This window comes from Halichoerus grypus, chromosome 5, assembly GCF_964656455.1.
Source record: "Halichoerus grypus chromosome 5, mHalGry1.hap1.1, whole genome shotgun sequence".
Classification (NCBI taxonomy): domain Eukaryota; kingdom Metazoa; phylum Chordata; class Mammalia; order Carnivora; family Phocidae; genus Halichoerus; species Halichoerus grypus.
In genome coordinates this window covers 130909901-130924320 of record NC_135716.1, presented here as the reverse complement: position 1 = coordinate 130924320, position 14420 = coordinate 130909901, and the positions used below count along the sequence as shown (strand labels likewise).

General features: G+C 34.5%; 1 protein-coding gene across 2 annotated transcripts in view; it reads right to left on the bottom strand.

Moving 5' to 3' along the window:
• Nucleotides 1-14420, bottom strand: part of ANKRD13C (ankyrin repeat domain 13C) — a 94053-nt gene that overhangs the window by 77992 nt on the left and 1641 nt on the right. The window lies entirely within an intron of this gene.

The window sequence follows — 14420 nt, the reverse complement described above, 5'->3', positions numbered from 1 at the left end:
TTTAATTTCTTCCAATCTCCTTTAGATGTGTCTTGTAAAAGTCTTTTTCTTCTCTTTTAGCAGATGTCACAGTAACTATTTTTGGAATTTTTTTCCCTACTTCTTTCTCTCAATAACAAACCTCATACGTTAAGTACATGAACCAGGGAGAGCACATGACTCAAACCTAACCAGTCTGATACCCAACTAGAAAACTGTTTCAGGAAAGGGCAAAATTCCCACCTGGGTCAAGTTCTTTTCTGCAATTTTTTTTCTTTTCTTTTTTTCTTTCCTTCTTTTTTACTAGAACTGGTAGGGAAGACTGTCTTTTGCTGCTGGAACTATAGCTTATCCCTCATTCTTCAAATTTTTCTCCTCTTCCTCTAGCCTTTTTCTCAAATGAATTTTTTACATCTTTCATTCAATTTTCTATACTGTCAAGACTTTATTTAACAGTATCTTCAGGATACTTATAATGACACTTCTTTTATAATGAATATTTTTCAAAGACTATCAAATGACTTTTTTTCTGCTCATCCATCCTGAAATGAAGATTTATTCAAATCTAGTATAGGAAAGGACAATAAGACCGCCCCCACTCCTCTTAATTCATTCAAAAAATGAACAGCAGAAGCCCCTTCTAAACTCTGAAGCTAAAAGAACAAGCTGATATTTAAGCATTTTCCTGTGAGACTCTATTCTAATACTCCAGATAAAACAAAGAGAATCAAATAGTTGAGAGATAGTTGCTGCATGGGAATCAAAGATAAGGAAAATGGTGCAAGACATACTCTTAAAACTACAAAACGTAATTGAAAGAAATTAAGTAATACCTGAATAAATGGAAAGACATCCTGAGTTCAAGGATTAAATATTGGTAAGATGACATAATGGTCTATAATTTCAAAATGATCTCCATCAAAATCCCAACTGGCTTTTTTGAAGAAACTGACAAGCTGAGCCTAAAAGTCATATAAAAATTCAAAGTACTTAGACTATCTAATCTTGAAAAAGAACATCAAAGCTGGAAGATTTACACATCCCATTTTCAAAACTTACTACAAAACCACAGTAATCAACACAGTATGTACTTGTGTAAAGACAGACCTATATATCAGTGGATCAATCATATTACACATAAAAATTAATTCAAAATAAATCATGGACCTAAATATATGAACTAAAACTATAAGACTCTTGGGGGAAAAAAGTGACGAAATCTTGTGACCCTGGATTAGGTAATGATTTCTCAGATACACCAAAAGCACAGCACAAAAGCACAAAAGCAAAAATAAACTGGCCTTCATCAAAATTAAAATGTGCTGCAAAGAATGACATCAGGAAAATGAAAAGATAACTCAGAGGGGAAAATATTTTACAAATTATATGTTTGATAATATCCAGAATATATAAAGAACTCTTACAACAAAATAATTTTTAAAATCCCAATTTAAAAATAGGAAAGGATTTGAATAGCTTTTTCTCTAAAGAAGATATACAAATGGCCAGTAAGTACATGAAAAGATGCTCAAAATCATTAGCCATTAGGAAATACAAGTCAAAACCACAATGAGATACCACTTCATACTCACTAGGATGTCTAAAAAACAAAACAAAACAAAACAAAACAAAAAAACACAAGTGTTGGCAAGGAAGAGAAACCGGAATAAATCCTCATACAAAGTAAAATACTGTAGCCACTTTGGAAAACATTGTGGCAGTTCCTCAAAATGGTAAATAGAGTTACCACATGACCCAGCAAAAGGTATATACCCAACAAAATGAAAACATGTCCACACAAAAACTTACATACCAATGTTCATAGCAGCATTATTCATAATAGTCAAAAAGTAGAAACAACTCAAACGTCCATTAATTGATGAATATATAAATAAAATGTACATCTGTGCAATGGAATATTATTTGGCAACAGTAAGGAACGAAATTCTGATATATGTCACAACATGGATGAACCTTGAAAACACTGTGCTAAGTGAAAGAAGCCAGTCATAAAGACCACATATTGTTTGATTCCACTTACATGAAATGTCTAGAGAAAGTAGATTAGTGGCTATCTAGGGCTGAGGGAAATGGGGAGTGGGGCTGGAAGTAAAAGGTAAAGGGTACAGGATTTCTTTTTAATTGTGGTGATGGCTACACAACTTTGAATACACCAAAAGCCATTTAACTGTACAATTTAAATGGATCAAATGTTTCTTGATATGTGAATTATATCACAATAAAGCTGTTTAAAATAAATAAATAGAGGGTAAGTGGGGGATAAGTAAAGTTGCTAGAATTGCAGCAAATATTTACTCATGCTCCTAATAATTTCTTCCTTATAAAAGCCTTTGTACTGGATATCTTATTTTGCCTTAATAATCATTACCCAGGTAGGGGCACCTGCCTGGCTCAGTCAGAAGAGCATGTGACTCTTGATCTCGGGGTTGTGAGTTCAAGCCCCACACTGGGTGTAGAGATCACTAAAAAATAAATAAACTTAAAAAAAATCATCACCCAGGTTAGTCCAGCTGTGGACTAAAATAGGCTTTCTTGCCCACTTGCTTCTTTGGTATGAATTTTTCTATTCAATAAGGTACTAGAAATAGCTTGCTTGCTTTATTATTATTATTTTTATTTATTTATTTATTTATTTTGCTACTGCTATAATCCTAAGGACAGCAGTAAATGAAGGCAAAAGGAAGGGGTTGGCTTGCTGTAGGACACAAACTTGCTCCTGCCATCTGTTTCCCATATATATCTTTCAGAGAGAGAGAGGGTGAGAGGGGCAGGGAGAGGCAGAGGAAGAGAGAGAATCCCAAGCAGGCTCCACGCCCAATGCAGAGCCTGATGTGGGGCTCAATCCCACCACCCCGAGATCACGACCCAAGCTGAAACCAAGAGTCTGACACTCAACCAACTGAACCACCCAGGTACCCATCTGTTTCCCATATTAGACACATTCTCATCCTCTAATTCAGAGACATGACATAAATAAAGTTTTACTAGAACACAACCACGTGTTGATTGTTTATCAATTGTTGATGGCAACTTTCATGCAACAGATGGTACAACCTGCAAGCCTGTATTTACTATCTTGCCCTTTTTAAAAAAAAATTTTTTTAATTGAAGTATAGTTAACATACAATGTTGCATTAGTTTCAGGTGTATACCATAGTGATTCAACAACTCTGTAACTATCTTGCCCTTTAATTATGTTTGTAGACCCCCGCTGTAATCAGTAAGGGTTTCATGTCATACTGCATTGCTTCCAGGATAGAACACCTGTCGGTAAATAAAATTTCCATACATAATCACACATTACTGTTATTAACACCTTCTCTCATAATCTAGTTTACTTGATTCTAGAGTCACTGTTTTGTTTCAATGTAAAATTCGAAGAGAAGTTCCAAGGTTCTGCTATCTTTCCAAAATTTTACCTGGAGGTAAAATCCATTCACTCTCACTTAATAAATACTTACTGAGCATTACTGTGTTCTAGGCATAGTGCTAGATATAAAAGATTCAACCATTAACAAGCTAGAAATAATTCTTGTCCTCACAGAGCTTATAGTCACTAAAGAGAAAAAAAATCAAAATGAAACAAAATAGATTGTGATAGGTGTTCAGAAAAATAACAAAAAGTTAAGACCAAAAATAATAATGAAAGACATAACCTTCTGATTTTTCAGGCAAGAAAATCTCTCTATGAGATAATGTTTAAAATGAGCTCTTAAAGGAGTAGGAACTAAGAACTCAATGAGAAGAAAAGCATTACAGCCAGAGACCAGAAATAACCTGACAGATTCAAGGAACTGAAAGAAAACAAGTATGGCCAGAACATAGGAAAAAAAGAGATTTGTACAAGATTATATCAGAGAAGCAGGCAGGGGCCAGATCATGCGGTGCTCTATAACTGTGGTAAGAAATATGAACTTAGGGATGCCTGGGTGGCTCAGTGGGTAAAGCGTCTGCCTTCGGCTCAGGTCATGATCCCAGGGTCCTGGGATGGAGCCCCGCATCGGGCTCCTTGCTCAGCAGGAAGCCAGCTTCTCCCTCTGCGGGCTGCTCCCCTGCTTGTGCTGTCTCTCTCTGTCTGTCAAATAAATAAAATTTTTTTTTTTTAAAGAAATATGAACTTACTTTTAAGTGGAGAAGGCATTAAAGAATCTTGAACAGGGACATGACATGATACAAATTACATTTCAAGATCACCCTTGTTACCATATAGAGAATGGAATGGAGGGGGACACAAAGAGATTAGATATGAGCTGGTGTAGTATTCCACCGAAAAGATAGTAAAAACTGGTCTCAAAGTGGCGATGGAGACCAATCAGAGGAGACAGAAAGGAGGATGATTCAAAATAACCTGTTAGTTAGATATGTATGCTAGGAGGAGGAGGTGAGAAAAATGACCCCAATGACTGAGGCTTGAGCAACCAGATAATTAATGATGTGATTTAATAAATGACTGGGTGGACAGGTGGGAGGGGATAAGGTAGAAAATAATAACATTTTAAACAAGTAAATTTTGAAATATCTGAGATTCCCAAGTGGAGATGATTACAGAATCTGGGAACTTCAGGGAGAAGTCTAGATTAGAGATATAAATTTGACATTTAAAAAAAAAAAAGACATTTGGGGCACCTGAGTGCTCAGTCGTTAAGCGTCTGCCTTCAGCTTGGGTCATGATCCCGGTGTCCTGGGATCGAGCCCCGCATCGGGCTCCCTGCTCAGTGGGAAGCCTGCTTCTCCCTCTCCCTCTCCCTCTCCCCCCCCCCCCGCTTGTGTTCCCTCCCTTCCGCTGTGTCTCTCTCTCTGTCAAATAAATAAATAAAATCTTTTAAAAAAAGAAAAAGACATTTAAAATCAAACATATAAATTTGTGAATACCCATTTTTTTCCCTAAAGTAGAAAAGGTAGTAATAGTTACCTTTCTTCACTTCTCTATCTTCCAGGAGAAAAGAAAAAAGGACCATATTCTGAATGCTGACAATGGTGACAAGAAGAAAACAAGGAACTGATAACACCAGTTGCTGTCAAGAAGGATAACTGAGTGGGTAAAGATGAATGGGAGGGAACCTTTTTTTTTTTTTTTTAAGTAGGCTCCATGCCCAGCGTGGAACCCAACGGGGGGCCAGAACTCAGGACCTTAAGATCAAGACCTGAGCTAAGATCAAGACCTGAGCTGAAATCAACAGTTGGAAGCTTAACCAACTGAGTCACCCAGGCACCCCAGGAAGGAAACTATTTTTATAATGTATCTTTCATATCTTTTTATAACTTTGTAGCATGTGAATGTAATAACTTTTCAAAAAATTACACAAATTAAGGAGAATCCACCAAAGTCTAGACAGAGCACCTAGGTAAAGAAAGTAGGCCTTTATACACCTAGATTATTACTGTTTTCTTAAACCCTCAAGGAATATATAGATGAAAGGGTGGGGTGCCTAGGTAGCTCAGTCAGTTAACTGTCTAACTCTTGATTTCAGCTCAGGTCATGATCTCACGGTTGTGAGATCGAGCCCCAAGTTGGGCTCTGTGCTCAGCATGGAGTCTGCTTCAGATTCTCTCTCTCCTTCTCTTTTTGTCCCTCCCCCCTTCTAAAAAAATAAAATTTGGGGGGAAAAAAACGGTAAAATCATCAGTACCTACTGAAGTAACAAATTAAAGTTACTATAACAAGTCAAAATTAATCACATTTTCAAAAGATTTATGAACTAGAAATGACTTTGTGTTCAACTATCCAATCCCTCTCATTTTACAGGTAAGTACATAATCAGAAATACATATTATAATTAAGGATACCAAATATCATGCTTTGATTTCAATATTTTAAATGCAAATCATCATTATTTTCTTCATCCTCATCCTCCTCCCCCTCTAGCCAACACTGGATTTTCTTTACTGGCCAAGGATACCATGAAACTAAGAGCTCAAATGTCCCAGTTAATCCTCTTCTACTATTCCCTCAATTTTCTAAGACCTCAACCTGCTGCTTCAGCTAATTTGTTACATAAAAGATACTAAAAACTTAAAATAACCTTCTGCCAACTTTCCACAAATCTGAAATAAGATGCCTTGGTTCTAATTTGGTAAATAAACTGAATTCTGTTCTGTCAAATGAATAAAAAAATATTCCAGTAACGTTAGGACCACTGCAGTGCTAATGTATGCAAATTATCAACCAAAAGGCTAGATTTACAGGACATCTATTGTATGTGCCCTGCACTATGCTATATACTTTATAAACCTTATCTTACCCTGACACCCTGTGAGACAAATACTATTCCTATTTCACAGGTAAGAAAAATAAAGCTAATAATAGCTAGGTAACTTCCTAAAATTATATATCTAGAAATGTGTGAGTCATGACTCTAAAATCTGTATGCTTTTTACTGGACCAATAGTTTTCAAACTTTTTGGTCTCAAGACCCCTTTTATACTCTTAAGAATTATTAAAGATCTTTTATATGGATTAATTATTTATATGGACAAATCTGTTGATATTTACTATATTAGTAATTAAATGTAAAACTTTATTAATTTTACATTTACAATAACTCCATTACATATCAATATAAATTTTTTATGAAAAAAAACTTTTCTAAAACAAAAATAAATGACAGGAGTGTGCTATTTTAAACTCTTTAAAAATTAAAATAAATTTCTTTTATGTCTGGCTTAATAAACAACTAGATTTTTATAATTATTTCTGCACTGAATCGTGGAAATTTGCTTTGGTTTGAAGTATACAAAGAAAATCTAGATTCAGAACATACACAGTTGAAATAAAAAGAGTATTTTAATAGCCTTTTTAAATAATTGTAGATGTTCTTTGCTACTACACCAAAACTCAGTAAGTGGTGATTTCTTAAAGGTTAGCTGCAATGTTAAATCTAAAGCCATATCAATAAACTTTTTCTATTGAGTTACATTGAAACCCATTGGTTTCTCTTGCACTTTAAATGGATCTTTTACTGATGCATGATTTTGAAACATCATGCACTGATCATCTGAAAAATGCAAGTTGACTGAGTTATACAGATCTTCCAAATGTCAACACATTTCTTTATACAAAAAAAAAAAATCACATTTGGTAATATCACCAATCTGGCCAGAGAAGTCTTTAAATATTGGGAAGCTGTCAAACTTAGTGAGAGAAACTATCAACCTTAGTGTGACAAAGACGAATTTCCCAAATTCTAATTTTTGACTCAAAGCTTGAATTTTTCAATTGGCAACAAATACTACCAATTATTTTCTGTGAAGTCACAGGCTCACTTCATTCTTTTTTCCAGAAAATTTCTGCCAAGTATCCAAATTGGAATAACCATAGTTTGTCTGTAAGCTGTTCTTTCAAGTAAAAACGGTGTTCCATGACAAAAGCTGCTAGTTTGGCTTACCACTCAAACAACTATACAAATGTTTTCCCTTATTTTCCCTTCATTATGCAGAAGAACATCATGCAAAATCTACATTATGTCACAAAGAGTATCAAAAAGATAAGTACTCGAGATTAAGACTTAATAAAATTAATCATTTCTATAGCTTCATCAAAGACATTAAGTGAAATTGGCTTTTTTTTTTTATTTTAACTACAAGTATGTGGCAGTGAATACGCAATGAATATTAGCAGTTTCGGTGCCTTGATTCGTACTCAGGTTCCAAAAATTTTACCCACCACTGCTTTTGTGCCATCGGCAAAAATATCAGCACAGTGAAAAAGGCAAGCAATGACTTTATATTATTACAAAAATAGTTTTGATTTCACCTTCCCCCTAACTAGTGAGAAAACAGGAAATTCTAAGTATTAGAACCAACATAGCTCCAGCTTCTACAGACACCTTCAAGTCCCATCCAAGCAAGAGGTAAAAAAGGGAGAATTTTTGTATTTTCTCTCATAAATAGTACTATACTACTAAAACCCACATACACACATAATATTACATCCATCATAGACTCCTAACCAGCTCTACCTTCTCATTATTTTCAAAGCTACCCCCACTTTTAATAGCATGTTAAACTGACCTTTGCCCATCCAAGTTTCTGCTTCATATAGCAGCCAGATTGAGTGTTTTAAAATCAGATCGTATTACTCCTCTGCTCAAAATCCTCACTTCCTATTTTGCTCAGAGTAAAAGCCAAAATCCTTAACAATGGTCTATAAAAGTTCTACAAGCTTATACCCACAGCTACCTCTCAAATCTCCTATCTCCTACCACTCTTCCTCTTGGACCAGCCACACCAGGCCTTCCTTCTACCCCTTGAACATGGTACCTTTACATTTGTTATTCTCTGTCTGAAACTCTGTTCTGCCAGATAGCTGTTCCTTAATTTTCTTTAGGTGACTTTAAATTTCTCTTATCCCTGATGTCTTCCCTGACCCTGACCTCAATGAAATACTACTTCCTCTCCCCTGTACACCCAGCACTCTCTATTCTCCTTACCCTGCTTTATTTCACTCCATGATATTTATCATTATCAGTCATACCACATATTTATTAGTTTATCTTCCCCCATTAGAATGTAAGTTCCATGAGAGCAGGGACTTTTGGCCACTTTGTTCATTGCTGTAACCCCAGCATCTTAAACACTGTCTCATATTAGTTCAGTATGTATCAGTTAAATGAAGGAATGAATGAACAAAGAAAAGAAAAAAATACTATAAAGAACCATTAGAATAGTGTTAAAATCTGTGTTTACTCTCCAAAAAGCATTCCACCCCGGACCAAGGCAGGTCTCCACATGATTCTCTATGAAAGCCAACCAAAGGATATATATGCTTAAGAGGATATTCAACACAGCATAGGTGGTTTTATAGAATTCAGTATAGTGCTGAGTAAGAGAGCACATGCATTCACGTGCCTGATAAATATCTACAGCCAAGAAGCCAAATACTCTAAACCAAGTCACACCAGTAGATTAAAGATGACTTGTAGGAGAGTCAAATAAACCTAACCCTTTAGCACACTGACAGGCAGTATAAATTAAAGTACCAGATAAAACCGCAACTGAAGTACTATCTAAACCTCAAGAACAAGAATGTCTTCTGATGAAAGGTACTTAACAGCACAAGTGAGAGTAAGATATTGGTATCTGTGGATATTACTATTATATTAGCCTTTGGAGTTAAAATAGTTTCAATTGCAGTCTCCCAATTGAGACTATAATGCCCCACAAGGTAGATATTATTGTATCTCCTTATTTCAGTAGTTAAGTAAACAGTATAATTTCATAAAAACCAGTTTGTAGAGAAGCATGGTCTCAAAGTTAGATCTAAGTCCAAATACAGAGACAGCCTTCCAGTTTTGCAGATAATCTTTGGGATTTCAACAAGAGTAACAGGCTCAAGAATAGATGAAGTTCAACTAAGCCACACAGTTAAACCTCATACATCCTGATAACAAACACCATTCATAATTTTCAGACAGGAAAAAGACCTTTTCTCTTTTCCCTACCCCATTTTACATGCTGCAGTACTGCTCTAAAACTGATCTTCCATCTATCCCCCAATGAAATAAATAGTATGTGAACAGGAACACACCGTTTGGTCTGCCCAGCCCCCACTCAATTTTTGAGGAACTATGCTCATTTTCTAGAACCCAAAGCATGCTATTACACTGTACTATGCATTAAATCTCTATGACTCAAGAATGACATTAACTTGGGACAGACTGCTTAGAATTCTGTTATTCAAGGAGTCCTCCAGAATCCTCCTGCCTTATTGAGGATGCAAAAAACAGAACATGGTCAATAACTGTTCATTTCTGCTTCCTTTTTTGCCAAAGTTGAAAGGTCAGAATTCCTGCTCCTATTATAGCTCAGTACAGGAAAGGAGAGAAGAGGATTACCCCCCACCCACCCACTTCTGAGGTAGCTCTGCAGATGTGTTCACATCACAATTCTAAGTGTGAAGAAACATTCTAATACTTATAGTGATGCCATCAGGAAACATATCCACTTAACCCAAGGACAGTCCTACTCTGTTAGGAGATACACGAGGACGAAAAGATGAGAGGAAGGTCATATTCACATTGTCATAAAGATCAACTGAATCAACCCTGATAGATCAGTGAAGTGACAGATTTCACTGCCAAAACACCCTCATACTAAGTGAAGGTGCAGGACACTTTAATGGATTATCTTAAGCCTCCAGAAACTACTTCACTTTTTTTCTAAGACAAACTGAGGTCTGCCTTTCAAAAACAAAGTCCAGAAAAGACCACAAAAAACGAGGAGAAAAATACAAAACTATTACTGTTCTTCTAAAAGATGTGCCATCATTTTAACCTTCCTGGCCAAAACTGTTCACCTAAGGCTTAATTCAAGAATTTTTTTTTTTTGCCATGGAAAGTCTAACTTTATAGTCACTTCTCAAATAGACGTAAGATGCATTATTTTCTTGCATCACCCATCATAAAGATTTTAGTGACAAACACAAAGCAGAGAAAATAATATCAAAAGGAAATTTAAAGATGTATATAGAATAAGCCAAAATAAACCTACCACATAGGCACCAAACAGATTATCCTAATGCCTCAATTCTCAAACATATATTTTTAATCATTTTGAAATTAAAATGTTTTAAAATCCTTGTCTGAAGAAATCTGCCAGCCACCAGGCAGAGAGGCTATACATATTAACCATTTCAATACCATTCCCTTGAGTTACCAACACTGGCAGCAATATTCTCAACTGAAATTTAACTTACATTTGAAATTTGTAATCACCTTGTGAAATAGCTACACAAAGAGTATGCTACAACTCAGTAAAAATAAAAATTAACTGTATGGAGAAGATGGCTTGTCACATGCCAGGCAATGTAATTAAAGGCAGCAGAAACTGCCAAATCTCTCAGAATACATCAGAAATTTCTCACATCTAAGAAAGGCTGGTTTAAGCAATTCGTATATCAAGGACTTTCATCACTCTGGTATCTCAAAGTTTCTGACGAATGTCTAAGGGAAAGTACTTTACGTCTAAGGATATTTAACTCAAGGGAAAAAACAAAATTACAAGTTTAACAAATAGGAATTGCAGTCAAAATCAAGAAAGTGTTCTATATGCTTCATAAGCACTCTCAATTCTAAAGGTGCTAAAGAAGTAAAACTCATTACCATGGGAATTATTAAAAAAAAAAAAAAAAGCATGTCACCATGATACTTAAACTACCAATGGCAAAAAGTGATTCAGAAAAATTTTTACAATGTGAAGAAAGGCTTAGACTTAAACTTTAATTCTATACTAAAGAAAAAATAATATAGAACTAAAAATACACTAAAGATATAAAGTTTAATAAAATTTGTGTACATTTAATGTAATGTATCTTTTCCCCCACCCCCCAAAAAAATGCTTTTACTAAATATACAATGAGTCATAATCATTTGGCATATCTGAACATAGTATATTCATGATGTTATACCTATTACTGTATTTAACTTATATTTCAAAGATACGTTTGGATCCAAACACAGTATTCCTCAAAATAACTGATGACTCAGAAAAGGCAAATCATACTCAACCAACATTTTACCACAAAAGAAAAAGCTTGATCCTTGCTCCTATTCAAGTCAGTAATTTGTAAATATACATTACATACGCACTCCAAAAAAAGTTTATCGAATCAGAAATCACTGGAAACTCAAAGAGCTAATGAATAGTGAGCTAAACAGTGACCAAATTAAGGTTCAATAAGCTTTCCAGCTAGGTAGAATAAAGGATCAAAACTAACAAGATAAAAGTTAATAAATGTAAAGTCCTGTTTTAGGTTAAAAAAATAACTGCAAGAAGAGAGAGAATGGAGAGATAGCCAATCACTTGAGAAAAAGCAGTATTAAAAAGTTAACATACTCTTGCACTGTATTATTTAGTGTGTGCTTTTTAGTAATATACATTACTAAACGTATATTGCTTAGAGCAATAGAGTCTCCTTTTTGTCTTTACTCATAAGGTTAGTCTTGAGCACCATCCTCAAAGGGAAGAATTAACAAACTGAGTTTCATTGAAAGAAGATGATTAAAATTTTCATTTACTTATTTAACATAATTATATAATATTTACTATTTCAGGGGCCATCTAAGCAGTTTATAAACCAAGTCGTACGAGGAATGGATACAGAAGTTAGGAATGTTTAACCTAAAGTTAAGAACATGATAGCTCTTGTCAAATATCTAAAGGGCTATCATGTGGATGAGGTAGCCCATTTATTTGTGCCATTACATAAAAAAAGAAACAGAACAAAGAAGAGTCAGAGATTTGGACTCTACAGAAAAACTCTGAAAGTGTCAATGGCAAAATCTCTCCATAAGGCTACTATAAGGGGCCACCTGGGTGGCTCAGTCAGTTAAGCGTCTGCCTTTGGGTCAGGTCATGATTACAGGGTCCTGGGATCGAGCCCCGCATCGGTCTCCCTCTCCCTCTGCCTGCTGCTCTCTCTGCTTGTGCTCTCTCTCTGTCAAATAAATAAATAAACTCTTAAAAAAAAAAAGCTACTATAAGGACTAAATGGGAAAATATATATTAAAAAACTTTGTTGTAAATTACCACATTACACATTATTAGAATTTACTTCTGTGCAGTATAGTGGGTCCTAAATCAATAGAAATATTTACAGAGGTTGACCACTGACTTGAGTCCCAGCTATTAAGTTCAGTTCCCAGCTTTGCAATTTATACCAAGTTTGCAAATTTAGCAAAGTTTCCTTGCATCTCTAGGTTTCACTTTCCTCACCTTTAAAATAAGGATAAAACAATCTGCTTTGCAAGGTTATTGTGAGAATTAAATGTGATAATGTAAGTAACATTTAACACAGTGCTGACACACTCAGTAAATTGTATCATCATCATCATCATCATGTTCTAGAAGGAATCTCTCTGGTGAATATAAAACTAACTATGTGGTATGATGTGGTATGAGTGTATGGCTTTGCTATGCACCTGTATGAGTGTATGAATCTGCTATGCATTTATCATGTTATAACAATCCAAATATATAGCTTTAATTTGTTTGGTGACTTAAAAAGCATTTATCTTTTGTAATGTGAAGGAAAAAATATTCTTAAAATCTAAATAAAGTACCTAGGTTAGTAAAATATCAGGAAATAAAGTAATGTAATGGGGAAATTATGCAGCTACAGAAAAAAAGGGACTAAAGTAGCAGCACATTAAATATAACCTACTCTTCCTAGGAGACTTCACAGCATGAGGTAAGAATATATTGCAGAGAAAAAAACAATTAACACTTTCCAGAGGTATGTGAACTATTGGTTACAATCATCAGAAATACCAACAATACAAGGGCAGCTAAGTAAATGCAAACATTTGGTATATCAAGGCAATTTAAAAGGTGAAGTTGAGTGGATAAAGGACAAGAGTTTAAGAGATTTAGGATTCTATTTACTTTGAACAGAATTAGTATTTTAATAAACCAACTCCGAAATGTTGGATTACAGAATATGTAAGCCCAATAATCCTATAATTCAGTACCTTCTGTGATTAACCAAGAGGATCAATTGTAAAATATTATCCTATCGTACTTTGTCAGTCATATTCATCTCTCTTCTTTCAAAGGAAATTAACTCTCAAAAAGAAACTTTTATCTGTTTTCACAGATATTTCAAGGTAAATATTTTAAAGGTAATGACCCTATGAAAAAAAAAATATATATATACGTATATACATACACCCACTATGAAGGCCAACTCTGACAAACTTCCTAATAAACAACGAATAACCTGAAACTACAACACATCTCCTAATACAAACTGTTTCCCAAAGGGTTAGAATATAATTACCATCAACAAACAATATTATGTTTGTTGCAACAACAGTAAAATGATTAAATAAGTGTAGGAATGAAAAACTGGGTGCAGCTTTCAGGTACTTTTTTTGGATTTGAATTATGATAAATGCCAGTGATATTATTACAATATTGTAAATTCAGATACAAGTGCAGTTGTCAGAGAATTATACAACCAATAGAAATCTTTTTTTTTTAATCTCAATTTTGCCCTAATTTTAGATAAGAAGCCTAGAGTCCAATGGAATTAAGGGAGCTTATTCCTCAGGCAAGCATTTCATTAATATGTTATATATTATTTTGAACACAGAGTTGAGTGTGTTCTAATTGAATGTATACAACAGTCATGTTCAGTTAAAAGCAGAGCTATATCTGTCAATTACCCAATTTAAAACGGCTTATTAAATGTTGAAAATATGTGTTTACATTCATTTTCATTAATAAATGTACTGTTGCTTAAATGTCAACTCAATCACATTATGTTTTTAAAACTAAAGAAACAAAAAATTCAGCTAATGAGTCAAGGAAGAAAGTAGAAATACAGTCCTTGAATAATAAATGATACTCTATTTTGTCATATAGGCTTCGATGAAGTTACTATGAAAAATCACAGTACTATTTTTAGTCAGTCATCAAGATGA